Genomic DNA, 13,034 nt, shown 5'->3' with positions numbered 1-13,034 from the left:
ACTGAGCTTCCCAAGCACTGTGTTAGAGGAGGGTCTAACCACATACAAAGGAGAAAAACATTCAGAAAGGTGTGATGTTAAGAGTATACAGAACTATACTGTACTATAACGCAACTCATCATTTATATGTTTCAATAATCCAAAGTGTCTCGAAGTCACAGCAGAGTGGTTTGAAGCACTTTCCCAAAACTCCAAATAAAATACATTTAAAAATAAAGTGCATTTCCTGCACTTAGCTGAGCAAGTATGTCAAATAGTCATATGTGATGTAGACACTTCACATGCAGGAAGAGGTACCATTGAGTAAAACATAATATACTTTAGGGGAAACAAACGTCAAAGGGATTTTTTCCATTCTGTATGTAGTGCACACAGCAACACGTACATTCCATACTCATAGTGTCGTGTATTTCTATAGGTTCTGAATCAGTCCCCCTATTCCTGACCCTATTCTTTTTAAACTAACTATCAAGTTAACTAACAGTCAGCCCATGAGGCAAGAAAACCCCCATGATGCAGATACCGTTATCTGACGCAGTCACACTACGGCACAGGAACGTGTTATCTGATTAGGTCATAACGCTTGAGATCTAATTAGACAAGCGACATTCCTCCAGCCCCTGATAAGGCATACGACGTTCTCATAACAAATCAAACCTATGACAACCTGGATAATCCGTGCGGCCATTGTTTTGATTTCACAGAGAACTTTAGTAAAGAATGTGCTAACGAGCAAGTCGTATGACATCTTTATTGACGTATCTATGTCCATCCTTACGTCAATCTCGGCACCTTTAAAGGTATAAATATTGCCGACCTTGCCCTATGCAAACACACGCGTGGTGACAAGACGGAGCAGCCATACTTGCCGAAGCCGAGAGCAGAAGCAGACCCCGCTGGCAGCAGCCCCGCTTTCCTGACGCGCTGAGAGACGCGCTGCTATCTCAAGCCGAGAGACCCAGCACCGGCGCTTTCGGGCAGCCCTCGCAGGCAGCCTGGAATATCGAGAGCAGAGAAAGAGATACTATTCCTCATCCATCCTAAATTCCAGGTACAGAACTGAATAACCCCTCACAGATAATTCTTTAGTTATTCACTTGGCAAAAACAAACTTAACTTAAACTGTAACTTTCTATTCCCGCCCACGCATTAGACTTAGGTCAGGTACACGGGGTAGGCGTATTTAGAAACACCAGTTGAGTACGTTTAGTCAAATGTATATGTGTATGTAAATATATTTTAATCATTTTAAACATCATATGGCTCAGAAACCATATCAATGTTTTTACAGTATTATTTTATACTATTGCTTTTAATGTATGCACTTTACTTAACTGTAAGTATTGCAATAATATCGATCCATTTCTCATGTATGAGAAAAGAGACTGATCAATAAATAACACCTTTTTATTGAACACGCCCGTCTCTTCCTTTTCTCCACAATCTGATGAGACTAAGAATGCACGTACTGACTGAGTAAAATAATTGCCTTGTGCTCACACGACTCTCGAGATTGACTCTTGATTAGGGGAGAGCAAAGTTGTCATGTTCTATGGTTGTCAGAAACTAAATCCCTTCTTGTCTAATCAGGGGAGTTAATTCCTTCCTTGAACATTCGAGAAAGTTTCTAGCGAACTCTGAGCTTAGCTGGCAAACCCAAACATTAAGTCTAGTATCGACAGTAGTAGACCTAGTTAACGTCTGGCCTAGGCCTTTACTGCTGTAGGTACTATTCCAATGCGCAGAGCCTATTGGGAAAATAGGAGCTACACTACATGGCGCCCAACGCGTTTGGAAAGGGCGATAAAACTAACGTAAGACATTTAGAGTAACTCAGTCGTGCTTTCTCACTCAGACCCCTTTTCCAATTATACTCCAAAGACGTCTGGAGTGGGTGAAAGGTTATATCCTCCAAAACCTCGCAGGAGGGAACTCCTATGTATGGTTCTTGGTCAAGTCAACGTTGAAGGATACACTGTTCCAAAATATTGTGCATCTAATCTCTGTTTCCATAAAGAAACCTGATCTGCAAACAAACATAATACCATCCTGTCTGTAAAATGGCAGAGAGTGATGATGAAAGAGAGGCAGTTAGATTAGCAACTGAACTCGCAGATGCTGATGCTACCATGCAAGCAGCAGACCCGAATATAACACTCATTCCGGTCATTAAAAGGAGATCTATAACCTTAAAACTTATAGAAAATGGACTGACACCTAGAGGTGGCACAGTCATATTCGTAATTGAGGCACACGAATATCGGCAGACAGAGGTATACTATTCATGGATACATTTTCCGGCAGCAAATGCTGTAACAAAGTACTTCCACTATTACAAAGTAGAGGAACCTCCTGAAACATACACTCCTTTCGAGGAGGTGGAAGTACCACTCAAATTCCAAGAGCATTTGCTCTTATTTGATGGCGCCCTAATACATAACAATCACATTACAAGGCTCGGTCCTTTAGGAAGACCAGGAGCAACGTGGCCGGTCTTAGCCGGATACACACCACATCCAGACATCGAAAGAATGCCTGCAGCAGAGCTGTTAATACAGCTAAAACAACTACTAAAAATTCATAGACAATTAGTTCAGTATGTAATGCGGACTTCAACAATTCAGCCAGCGATTAAACTTCCACAGCTGACCCCTCACCAGGGGAACACAAATAAAATTACACCACAGAACATCCAATCCTGCCTAGGTAAAGTTCCAGCTAAACGGGAACAGATACCATTCTGGTTGGCACAGAAAATTACCCAAATAGAGGCGGTGTTTCCTGACACCACCCCATTAGAAAAACACAGGATTCTGACTATATGTCTCCCAATGGGAATCGCACCACACATTGAGGACTGTGACACTTGGGGTACAGTCTTTGCTTCCATCTACACAAAAACGCACGGTGTTCCATCCATTTCGGTAATACCAGATGTGCTAAAACAAATTCAAGATGAATACGGTCCAGAACCTGCTTTAACTCTTGGTATGAAATTACTAAAAGACTTCAAGCAGGTCTCGGCTATATTACTAGCCAACATAAAAGGTGAAGCAGCAAACGTGGCGATCCGCCAGAGGTTAAAAGAGACAGATATAGCAGACCAACCAGCTGAAATTGCCAGAATCATAGAAAAATCCTATGAAGAACTAGGCAGAGATAGTCTAGGTGGAATACCAGTAAAACCGCAACTGACTACAAGTCCAGAAAAAATATTTTTTAATAATAATAATTCACCAAAAAAGAACTGGGATGGAAACAAACAATCCAATCCTAAAGAAAAGAAATTCCAGTCCCGAGGAAGGTCTCCTAGGCGAAGAGAGAAATCTCCAAACCAAAGACAGAGGTCACCGCAGAGTGACCCCTCGGGGAATAGATATAACCTTAGAAATAGGGATAATATTAAAAAACCTGATAGATATCAAGACATTGATACACGTCCCTCTCAATCTTTTCAGAATTCCTCGCAGAAATCGGAAAGAAGAGGACGATCAGAAGAGCACGCCAAGTCCAAAGACAAGGAACCTGCTCAACAAAAAAAGAAATTACAATTTCCAAAAAAGAAGGTAGCCAGTATCAAGGTAGTTAACAATGCCGAGAATACTGAGGACACAACTGAAAAACGGAGAGTGGGCTCAGACAATGCTAGACAGCGCAGCAGAGGTGAGCATAGCTCGCAAAGTCCTTATGAATCATCTGGAGACAGTGGACACGAATGAATACCTTCAAGTGGAAACTGCAGACACCAGAATTAGCAAGCCCCACAAGATATACGAGATAACATTACGTATAGAGGGAGATAAGACTAGGAAAATAAGGGGACTATTTTGGGATAACCTCTCCAAAGGCTATGACATCCTTCTAGCTGAAAAAGACTGGCCACCAGAGTTTGTCAGGGAGTGCCCTCATGGCGAAGAAGTAATTATGCCTGCCTTCTCGAATCAAATCCCGATTCATAAAAAATACACACTTGCTAGAAAGTGGGCAGTGGCCTTAGCACCTGCTTTATATAAAAATCATGTAGGATGGGATGAGGATTCTCCTCCTCACAAAATCCAGTTAAAATCACAACCTACTGCACAAAGGCAGTACCCAATTAAGCAAGAAGCTAAAAAACAAGTAAATGAAATACTAGATCAGCTAGAATACCAGGTGGTGATTGAAACTTGCACCTCACAAATGAACAATCCTTTGTTTCCGGTCTCCAAACCAGACAATTCATATCGTCTAGTTTTGGATTACCGACACCTTAACACATGTTGCAAAACCTTTGCAGTGCAAAACTCACACAGTGCTGCACTAATGAATAATATAGTGCGCAAAAAATACAAAACAACCCTGGACATCTCCAATGGATTCTTTTGTCAAAACATAGCACCAGAGAGCAGATATTTAACTGCATTCTCAGTAAATGGCACTCAAAAACAATTCTGTCGGTTAGCTCAGGGGTACAAGAACAGCCCGGGGGTATTCTCAGCGAGAGTAACAGAATTACTACAACTATATGATGATGAAGCATTATCTTATGTCGATGACATTTACTTAACAGATGATGACTTGGAGACTCACTTGAAAAGGGTGAACACCATAATACTTGGGTTCGCTGCAGAGGGTTACAAATTCAACTTTAAAAAATCCAGAATTGCCCATCTGACGGTCCTATTCTTAGGATATGAGTTATCAAGTGAAGGTAAAAGCCTGGCAGACAATTTCCTAGAGAAATGTGCCGTAATCCAAGCTCCTAAAACACTAAAAAACCTACAGTCAATTCTAGGCTTCCTAAATTTCGGAAGAACATACATTGCAAATTACGCAGAAAGGGTCAAACCCCTTTATGATCTAATTAAACCAGACTTTAAAAGATCCAATTGGACTCAAACACACACAGAAATTTTGAGATCCCTACAAACAGACATGCTAATTAAAACAAAATTAGAAACACGTGATAACACACGCAACCTTGTGATCCGAGTCATCCCAGGGAGATGCGGATTCACATACCTGACCTCTAATGAGGGAGAAAAGGTACCAATTGCATTTAAATCACACTTGTACACAGAAGCTGAACAGAAATTCAGTAATACAGAAAAAATCATTCGTGCAGTTCAAACCGCAATAGCTAGAGAAAAAGACATAGCTGACGGTAGACATATCACAGTCAGAACAGCAGAATCAGCCTTTGAGGCACTAACAACACCTTGTAATTTACCAACAACAACATTGAATCCGGAATGGATACAATGGGTGAATTCAATCACAACGGACAAAGTATACTACTACTTTGATCCAGAACTAGAAGAATTAAAAAATCTAAAATATGAAAAGACGTATCCTCTGCCAATCGACATTCTTCCTCTACGACATTACGCCTGTGTAATCTATACAGACGGACATGCTCAACCCTCCGTTTGGGGAGAACATGCATACAATCCCACATGTGAGATTACAAAAGAAGTGTGGCGCGGAGGTAAACTAAGACCTCTATTAACAAAATCACACTCAGTAGAAACTAATTCAGAACTACAAACTGAAATAATAGCATTAAAAATGGCGCTGGATAATGCGGATCGCGAATTCCCGACACTTATAGTGTCAGATTCATATTACTGCGTCAAAGCATATAACAAGGATTTGCAGACATGGATTCAGAATGGTTACAAAGATGACACAGATGCACCAATAAAGCAGAAACTGCTCTGGGAACAAGTAGCTCTTTTGAAAAAAGAACTACCAAAGACTCACGTGACTCACTCACTGAGTCATCAACGTGATGGCGTATCACGTTGTGGGGAATTCATTGGCTGAAGCAGCCGCAGCGGCAGCCACTAAACCGGCTCCCGTAGATCGAAAAAAGCGTACATTAAAATACATTGACGGTGAAACATTGCTGGCGGTGAAAACGTCATCAAACGGCGACTGCTCAGCACTACCGATCAACTATCCACTCAATTATACATACATAATCGATGCAAACTCCGTCCCTTTTGCTCGAATCCCTGGAGTGGGGGATAGAGTGATTCCAAACATGGACAGGAGAAACTTGTTAATCGCAGACGCACACATGGGCGAGGGTCTCAGACACCTTAAATTAAAAGATTCTCTGGAAGAATTACAATCACGGTACTGGTGGCCAGGCATGAGCCTGCACTACACCATGTTTGTAAAAAACTGCCCAAACTGCAACAGAGATCGCAGTGGGGAGAGAAGCAGTTTAATACCTCGTCGTATCAAGGCAGATAATATTACCAGCAAAAAGAATGGCTTGCGATTAACATATACAGGCTAGTTTCCACTTATAATGTAGATCACCAGCACTCGGCAGACGTTCGGACTATTATACAAGATTTGCGAGTCTAAATGGCATATACGCTAAGAGCATGCTACGTTCGACCATTGTTTTCACTCAGGCAATCCAGCCTGGGGGAGAAACATGGCCAAATGAGCACAGCCCAGCGGGAATCTTCTCACTTCCTTCCTGAGGGTACGGGATGGTGTAAAGAAAAAACCAAGGCAGAACGCAATCTATAATAGAAAGGATATTAGGTTCGGGAGCTGGGTGGGTCAAACATCTAATAAGTGTCCAACGTAGTCTAAATAACTTGCCAAGAAATTCTCTGAAGGGATTCAGTCCGTACGAATTATTATTCGGAACTAGGATGTTGATCTCTGACCTTGATAGTCAGACTTCAGTGGTAATAGAAAAAACCTTTTGATGTCAAAGACCGTTTGGCTGTTTTGCAGGACTTAAACAAAACAAGAAAAGACCTGAGCAACATACAGTTGAAACAACAGCCAACAACCACTGAAGCATCACCACCTGTCCCGGCAAGACCTGTCTGGATTCCAAAAGTCGGGGATCTAGTCAGGGAGAAGATCGCGGTAAAGAAGGAATTTGGGCCTTCTTACAGAAAAGCAGTTCCTGTCTTGTCTGTCAACAGGACAAGATCAGTTGTACTACCGCCACTTGCTGGAAAAAAGGAGAACCGAGTTGTATCCATCGACCTGGTAAAACCACAACATGTGGCCGATAACAAACAGTAGGCCAAGTGGACTCCCAATAAGTAGCAGAACACCAAGGTTTGCCAGTACAGAGGTCCTAACAAAAAGGCTCATCACATTCGAAACGCCTAAAGAAGAACAAGAAGGACTATGCAACAATGCAATAGAACTCAGACCTCTGAAAACCCAAATAAAGACATTTAGCAGAGACACACCAATCTATACTGAAGTACCAAGTGAAAATGCAAAAAACAGAAATCCTGAACCAATTGGAACAATTGACAGAACTGCATCCGGTTACTTCATCAACTTCGATGATTCCTCTGACGGCTTCAGTGAATCAAAGACACAGCCATCATCAAAATCCTTTAAAGACAAAGCGAAGGAACTTTTGAAACATCTGAAAGAAACATATCTGGTTTCTCCATGGATTGAATTTTGGGTGGGTTTTGGTGCATTTATCCTCATACTTTGGCTCATCATGGTATTTACTTTGGGACGCTTCATTGAGGGAAAATATGCTAAAATGGACACAGCAAGTCAGAACATCAACTTGGTCCTCAAACCACACACATCTTCACACGTCGAGAAAAGAGAACTTTCTTCAGAACTTTCTTCAGCCAACTTCACAGCCAATCCTATACCTGGTGGGGTAGCCTGGGACAACACTGACTATGAAATTTATGGTCCGGTCGAGATCCTGAAATATCCACACCAAATCAAGATCTCCTTGAGTGACTTTGCAAAACCAAACTCATTTGCTGATGATTGGGACTTCGAAAGTATTAACAACATGATGTCTGACTTAGTAATGTCTGCTAAATTTACAAAACATGATTATTTGCAAGGTTCTACAAATTATGATAGTATGTATTGCTATAACCATTATGGTAACCATTTTTTACATAAATCTGCACAACCTAGAAATGTTTTAAGTTATAATCAATGGGAACATTGTGCTACACCTCCAAAAGGAAGCTCTAGAACCGTATATGACAAATATTCATATTTTTCAGGTTTTAACATAAGTAATGCTGAAACATTTTATTTTAAATTGTCAAACAAGACAGGGATGAAAACCATGATAACCAACACAAAATTGATATATTCAGATTCATTCTTTGAAAAAATGAATACATTTGGATTTGATTATTGGGACAAAAATGTTGATTTGAAAAGTGTTTGGGGTACAAAAGAATGGCAAGTACAGGGTATAGAAGCTTTGTTTAGAGCCTGCATGATCCCAGAACAAATGATATTTTTAAATGACACTGTTCAACAAACCACCTGTCTTGGCTTAGCCAAAATCAAAGATTTAATTAAACCGTCTATTCCGAAGCCAACAATGTTTAGCAATAGCTCTGATACAGATGAAGAGATAGACGTAAACCATATATTAAACCAAAACAGAACACATCCTGATTGAAAAAAAGGGTTGATCTGGCCCACAGATACAAATTACTGTCAAGATAGATTCCTGAATAAAACACAGGGTTTCAAAATGACCAGGCCAGACCCTAGATATCCCCAAAGACATTACCCAGGGATAATAACAACCTACAGTGTGGGCAAATTATGCCTTCAATGGCTACAGACTTCCACACTGCCTGAAATTAAGCAACACCTAACTTTACTTACTGATGGTGCTGACTTGCGTGATTTCATACTGGGACCACGCAAACAGCGTCAAAAGCGTTTCATAGCAGCCTCTGTATATGCAGCATACAATGAGGCCTGGAAGGTTACTCAAATTGAGACAGCAGAAAGAATACGGGAAATTGACCGTATCAATTTGGAAAAATCACTTTCTGTAGTGGACAATGGGTTAATGACTCTGTCCTCCAGAATTTTTTCATTGGACAGCATTGTGTCTTCAGCAATCGATATATTATCGCAAGACTTACTGTTATTACAACATGGTCAGTCACAATTGCGTTCCATTGTACAGCTTGGCTGGACGTTACAAAATCTGCGTTCAGGCTATGTGCCTTGGCGTTTAATCAACACAACGTCACTATTCCAAATCTTTAACCTTACTGATAGACAAATCGGTATGGCGCAAAAGGGTGCTGATTATACAATCTTGAGCATTGAAAAACTAGAAAGATTACCAATGACAATGTCAGAACGACCTGTCAGTGAATGGATAATCCACGGAATCATAAATATTCCAATCTCAACCTTCAGGTTTCAATCCTGCCAAAAATATATACAGGCTGGCATGTACGAGAAATTGGGAAAGGGGTACCTTAAAACAACTTGGAACCTGCCCTATTCACATGCATGTGTCAGTAATAAAGGACAAAAAAGTGTTTCTTAGTGGCAACAATTGTGCTATGTCACTAAGCGGCACGCTTCTGTGTAACGGAATTAGTTTGCATGGAGCCTGTGAAGGGAATTCATACAACCTTTCATGTCACCAGCAAGGCGCACCTGCAACTGAAATAGAACCATTCTTTCAAAGACTCTATAATGGGAGTTACATTCTTATTGTAGACCGCAGATGTTGCAGTCTTATGCCCGGGACTCCTTATCTAGTAACTACAACGGCGAAGGTCAAGTGCTGTGGACGTTCTTTATTCCCCAGCTCCTTTCCAGACAGGGAGGCAAGGGCATGGCCCAGTTTGAAAATTACTTCTATTCGAATAGATGCTTTAAGCAGAATGAAAACAGTGCTTCTTCAGACGCCTACAAGGCTCACGTCATCAAAAGAAACGTATGATCTACAAGTCGCAAGGACGACTGCAGAGATACATACATTATTATCAACTAATTCCCCCGTACATTTCGCGGAAATCCTAAGCGAAATCTTAAAATATTTCTGATACCACTGGGGTCTCAAAGGTATTTAAGACAGTATTTTCGATGGCATTAACACCATTCAAAGCCATACTGGGTATTTTTCCAGATTTCGTCCATTCGATTTTTGGCGGACTTCCCCTGATCCTAGGACTAATTGCCGGAATCCTATTCCTAGTCCTTATTTTTCGTTATGGCAACCCATGTCACAGATCAAACTCTCGCGACAATGGAAGATACGATCCTAGCCATTGGATACCGGGACCGGATATCAAAAATCCTGGGACTCTCCCGGCTTAGAGACCTGAACATGACTTGGTTTCTATCATTTCGACCAATGTGGCAAAGGTGTGTTTTACCTGTACTAAGGTGTCTGCTATGCGGAGAAGAATGCGTGTTAGACACCTGTCTGACGCTACAATCGGATGCGCCAGTGGATGCAGATACACTGTTGGTTCCTACCAAGGTTCACGCTTTGTGCTGCCCTCAAAGGCTGCCAATCCTGATGACGGCATTCCTGGAATCTTCACCACTGCGATTGAAGAGTAGTGAAGTTCAAGATGAAAGCAGCATCGAACAGGTACGACCTTCTGTCAGCAATGCGAATCAGAATGTCAATGGAGACAATCATGCGCACGAATGCATGGTTACCCCTATTTCCGACTTAATGGAACTTTCCCATGAAGCTGTTGACAGTTTTTTCGAAAGCCTGAATGATATGATGTTCTCTCCAGAACAGAAATAGAGACTTTTGAGTAAACTCGCACACGGCGTTCCCTGAATTCGGCCTTCAACTTTAAAAATAAAGTCACATGAACAATTTCACTCCAGCTCACGGACAGCAATATTTTTCAGCAAGCCCCTTAAAATATTTTTCTACATATTTTTTCCCCGGGACACTGATCTTCTGCTTAAAGTAAGAAACTATTCCTAGAGAACTAAAATTTCTATTTTTAGATACTTTATAGACTTTAGCTGCTCGCTGGGATGTTCACAAATATTTTATTATGTGATGAAATGGTCTCGAACTTCCTTTCTGTATAGCCATATTAAGAGCCATTTCATGTGTATTTCTCATATACCAATAAGCAATAATGCATAAAAATGCGTGTTTACTTTTGCATTTAATTCATAGCTTAAGTGCATACAATATATATGACTGCAATTTTTCAGTATATTTGAAAATTTCGAAATGCATTTATGTATTTTGGGGTGGTAAGGTATACACTATACTCTATAGTATGTTGTACTATGTTATACTATGCATAGATTAGTAGATATGACCATAGTTAGCGTGGAGTGGGTGTCGTGTATTTCTATAGGTTCTGAATCAGTCCCCCTATTCCTGACCCTATTCTGGTTAAACTAACTATCAAGTTAACTAACAGTCAGCCCATGAGGCAAGAAAACCCCCATGATGCAGATACCGTTATCTGACGCAGTCACACTACGGCACAGGAACGTGTTATCTGATTAGGTCATAACGCTTGAGATCTAATTAGACAAGCGACATTCCTCCAGCCCCTGATAAGGCATACGACGTTCTCATAACAAATCAAACCTATGACAACCTGGATAATCCGTGCGGCCATTGTTTTGATTTCACAGAGAACTTTAGTAAAGAATGTGCTAACGAGCAAGTCGTATGACATCTTTATTGACGTATCTATGTCCATCCTTACGTCAATCTCGGCACCTTTAAAGGTATAAATATTGCCGACCTTGCCCTATGCAAACACACGCGTGGTGACAAGACGGAGCAGCCATACTTGCCGAAGCCGAGAGCAGAAGCAGACCCCGCTGGCAGCAGCCCCGCCTTCCTGACGCGCTGAGAGACGCGCTGCTATCTCAAGCCGAGAGACCCAGCACCGGCGCTTTCGGGCAGCCCTCGCAGGCAGCCTGGAATATCGAGAGCAGAGAAAGAGATACTATTCCTCATCCATCCTAAATTCCAGGTACAGAACTGAATAACCCCTCACAGAGAATTCTTTAGTTATTCACTTGGCAAAAACAAACTTAACTTAAACTGTAACTTTCTATTCCAGCCCACGCATTAGACTTAGGTCAGGTACACGGGGTAGGCGTATTTAGAAACACCAGTTGAGTACGTTTAGTCAAATGTATATGTGTATGTAAATATATTTTAATCATTTTAAACATCATATGGCTCAGAAACCATATCAATGTTTTACAGTATTATTTTATACTATTGCTTTTAATGTATGCACTTTACTTAACTGTAAGTATTGCAATAATATCGATCCATTTCTCATGTATGAGAAAAGAGACTGATCAATAAATAACACCTTTTTATTGAACACGCCCGTCTCTTCCTTTTCTCTACAATCTGATGAGACTAAGAATGCACGTACTGACTGAGTAAAATAATTGCCTTGTGCTCACACGACTCTCGAGATTGACTCTTGATTAGGGGAGAGCAAAGTTGTCATGTTCTATGGTTGTCAGAAACTAAATCCCTTCTTGTCTAATCAGGGGAGTTAATTCCTTCCTTGAACATTCGAGAAAGTTTCTAGCGAACTCTGAGCTTAGCTGGCAAACCCAAAAATTAAGTCTAGTATCGACAGTAGTAGACCTAGTTAACGTCTGGCCTAGGCCTTTACTGCTGTAGGTACTATTCCAATGCGCAGAGCCTATTGGGAAAATAGGAGCTACACTACAATAGGGCTAGGAAAATAGGTGTTATTTAAATATCACAGAGTATCCCATGTAGATACAATCTCAGACTATGACTTGCATCATTTGTGTATTCATACAATCATTCTCGGTGAATATCAGAGCCGGTATTTTGGTAAAGGGAGTCTACAAATGTCATCATTTACATTTGTTTTGTCACTAGTCCCCTCGCTGGTTATCAGTAAAATCCCCTCAGCCGTGAGTGGCGGTCAAATCAAAGCCATAGGTACAGGCACGATGTCTGGACAGAGTTGCATCTTAGTTATGGATGTTCCCACTTAGGCCCTCCTTCTGAATATATCTGGATGGGGGAGATCTTGACCAGACCCAGTAAACACCAGCTCAACAGGGTGAAGTAGTTACTATCCCATATTCTCAGTTTAAGAAGGTAACATTAGGCATACTATGCAGGTTTGGAGTTAATCACTTCCAAATCTGTATGCGTTGCCTTTCTTCGCACATTTCGCTCCTTCTGTGCCCTTCAAGGGGCATATGGCTCTGAGGAACAATCGTCAAGATTAATATTGCAGCAGTCGAGGGGG

The sequence above is a fragment of the Lissotriton helveticus genome, chromosome 2_1 (assembly GCF_964261635.1).
Source record: "Lissotriton helveticus chromosome 2_1, aLisHel1.1, whole genome shotgun sequence".
Lineage (NCBI taxonomy): Eukaryota > Metazoa > Chordata > Amphibia > Caudata > Salamandridae > Lissotriton > Lissotriton helveticus.
The sequence above is the reverse complement of the archived record's forward strand: the minus strand, read 5'-3'. Positions refer to the sequence as shown.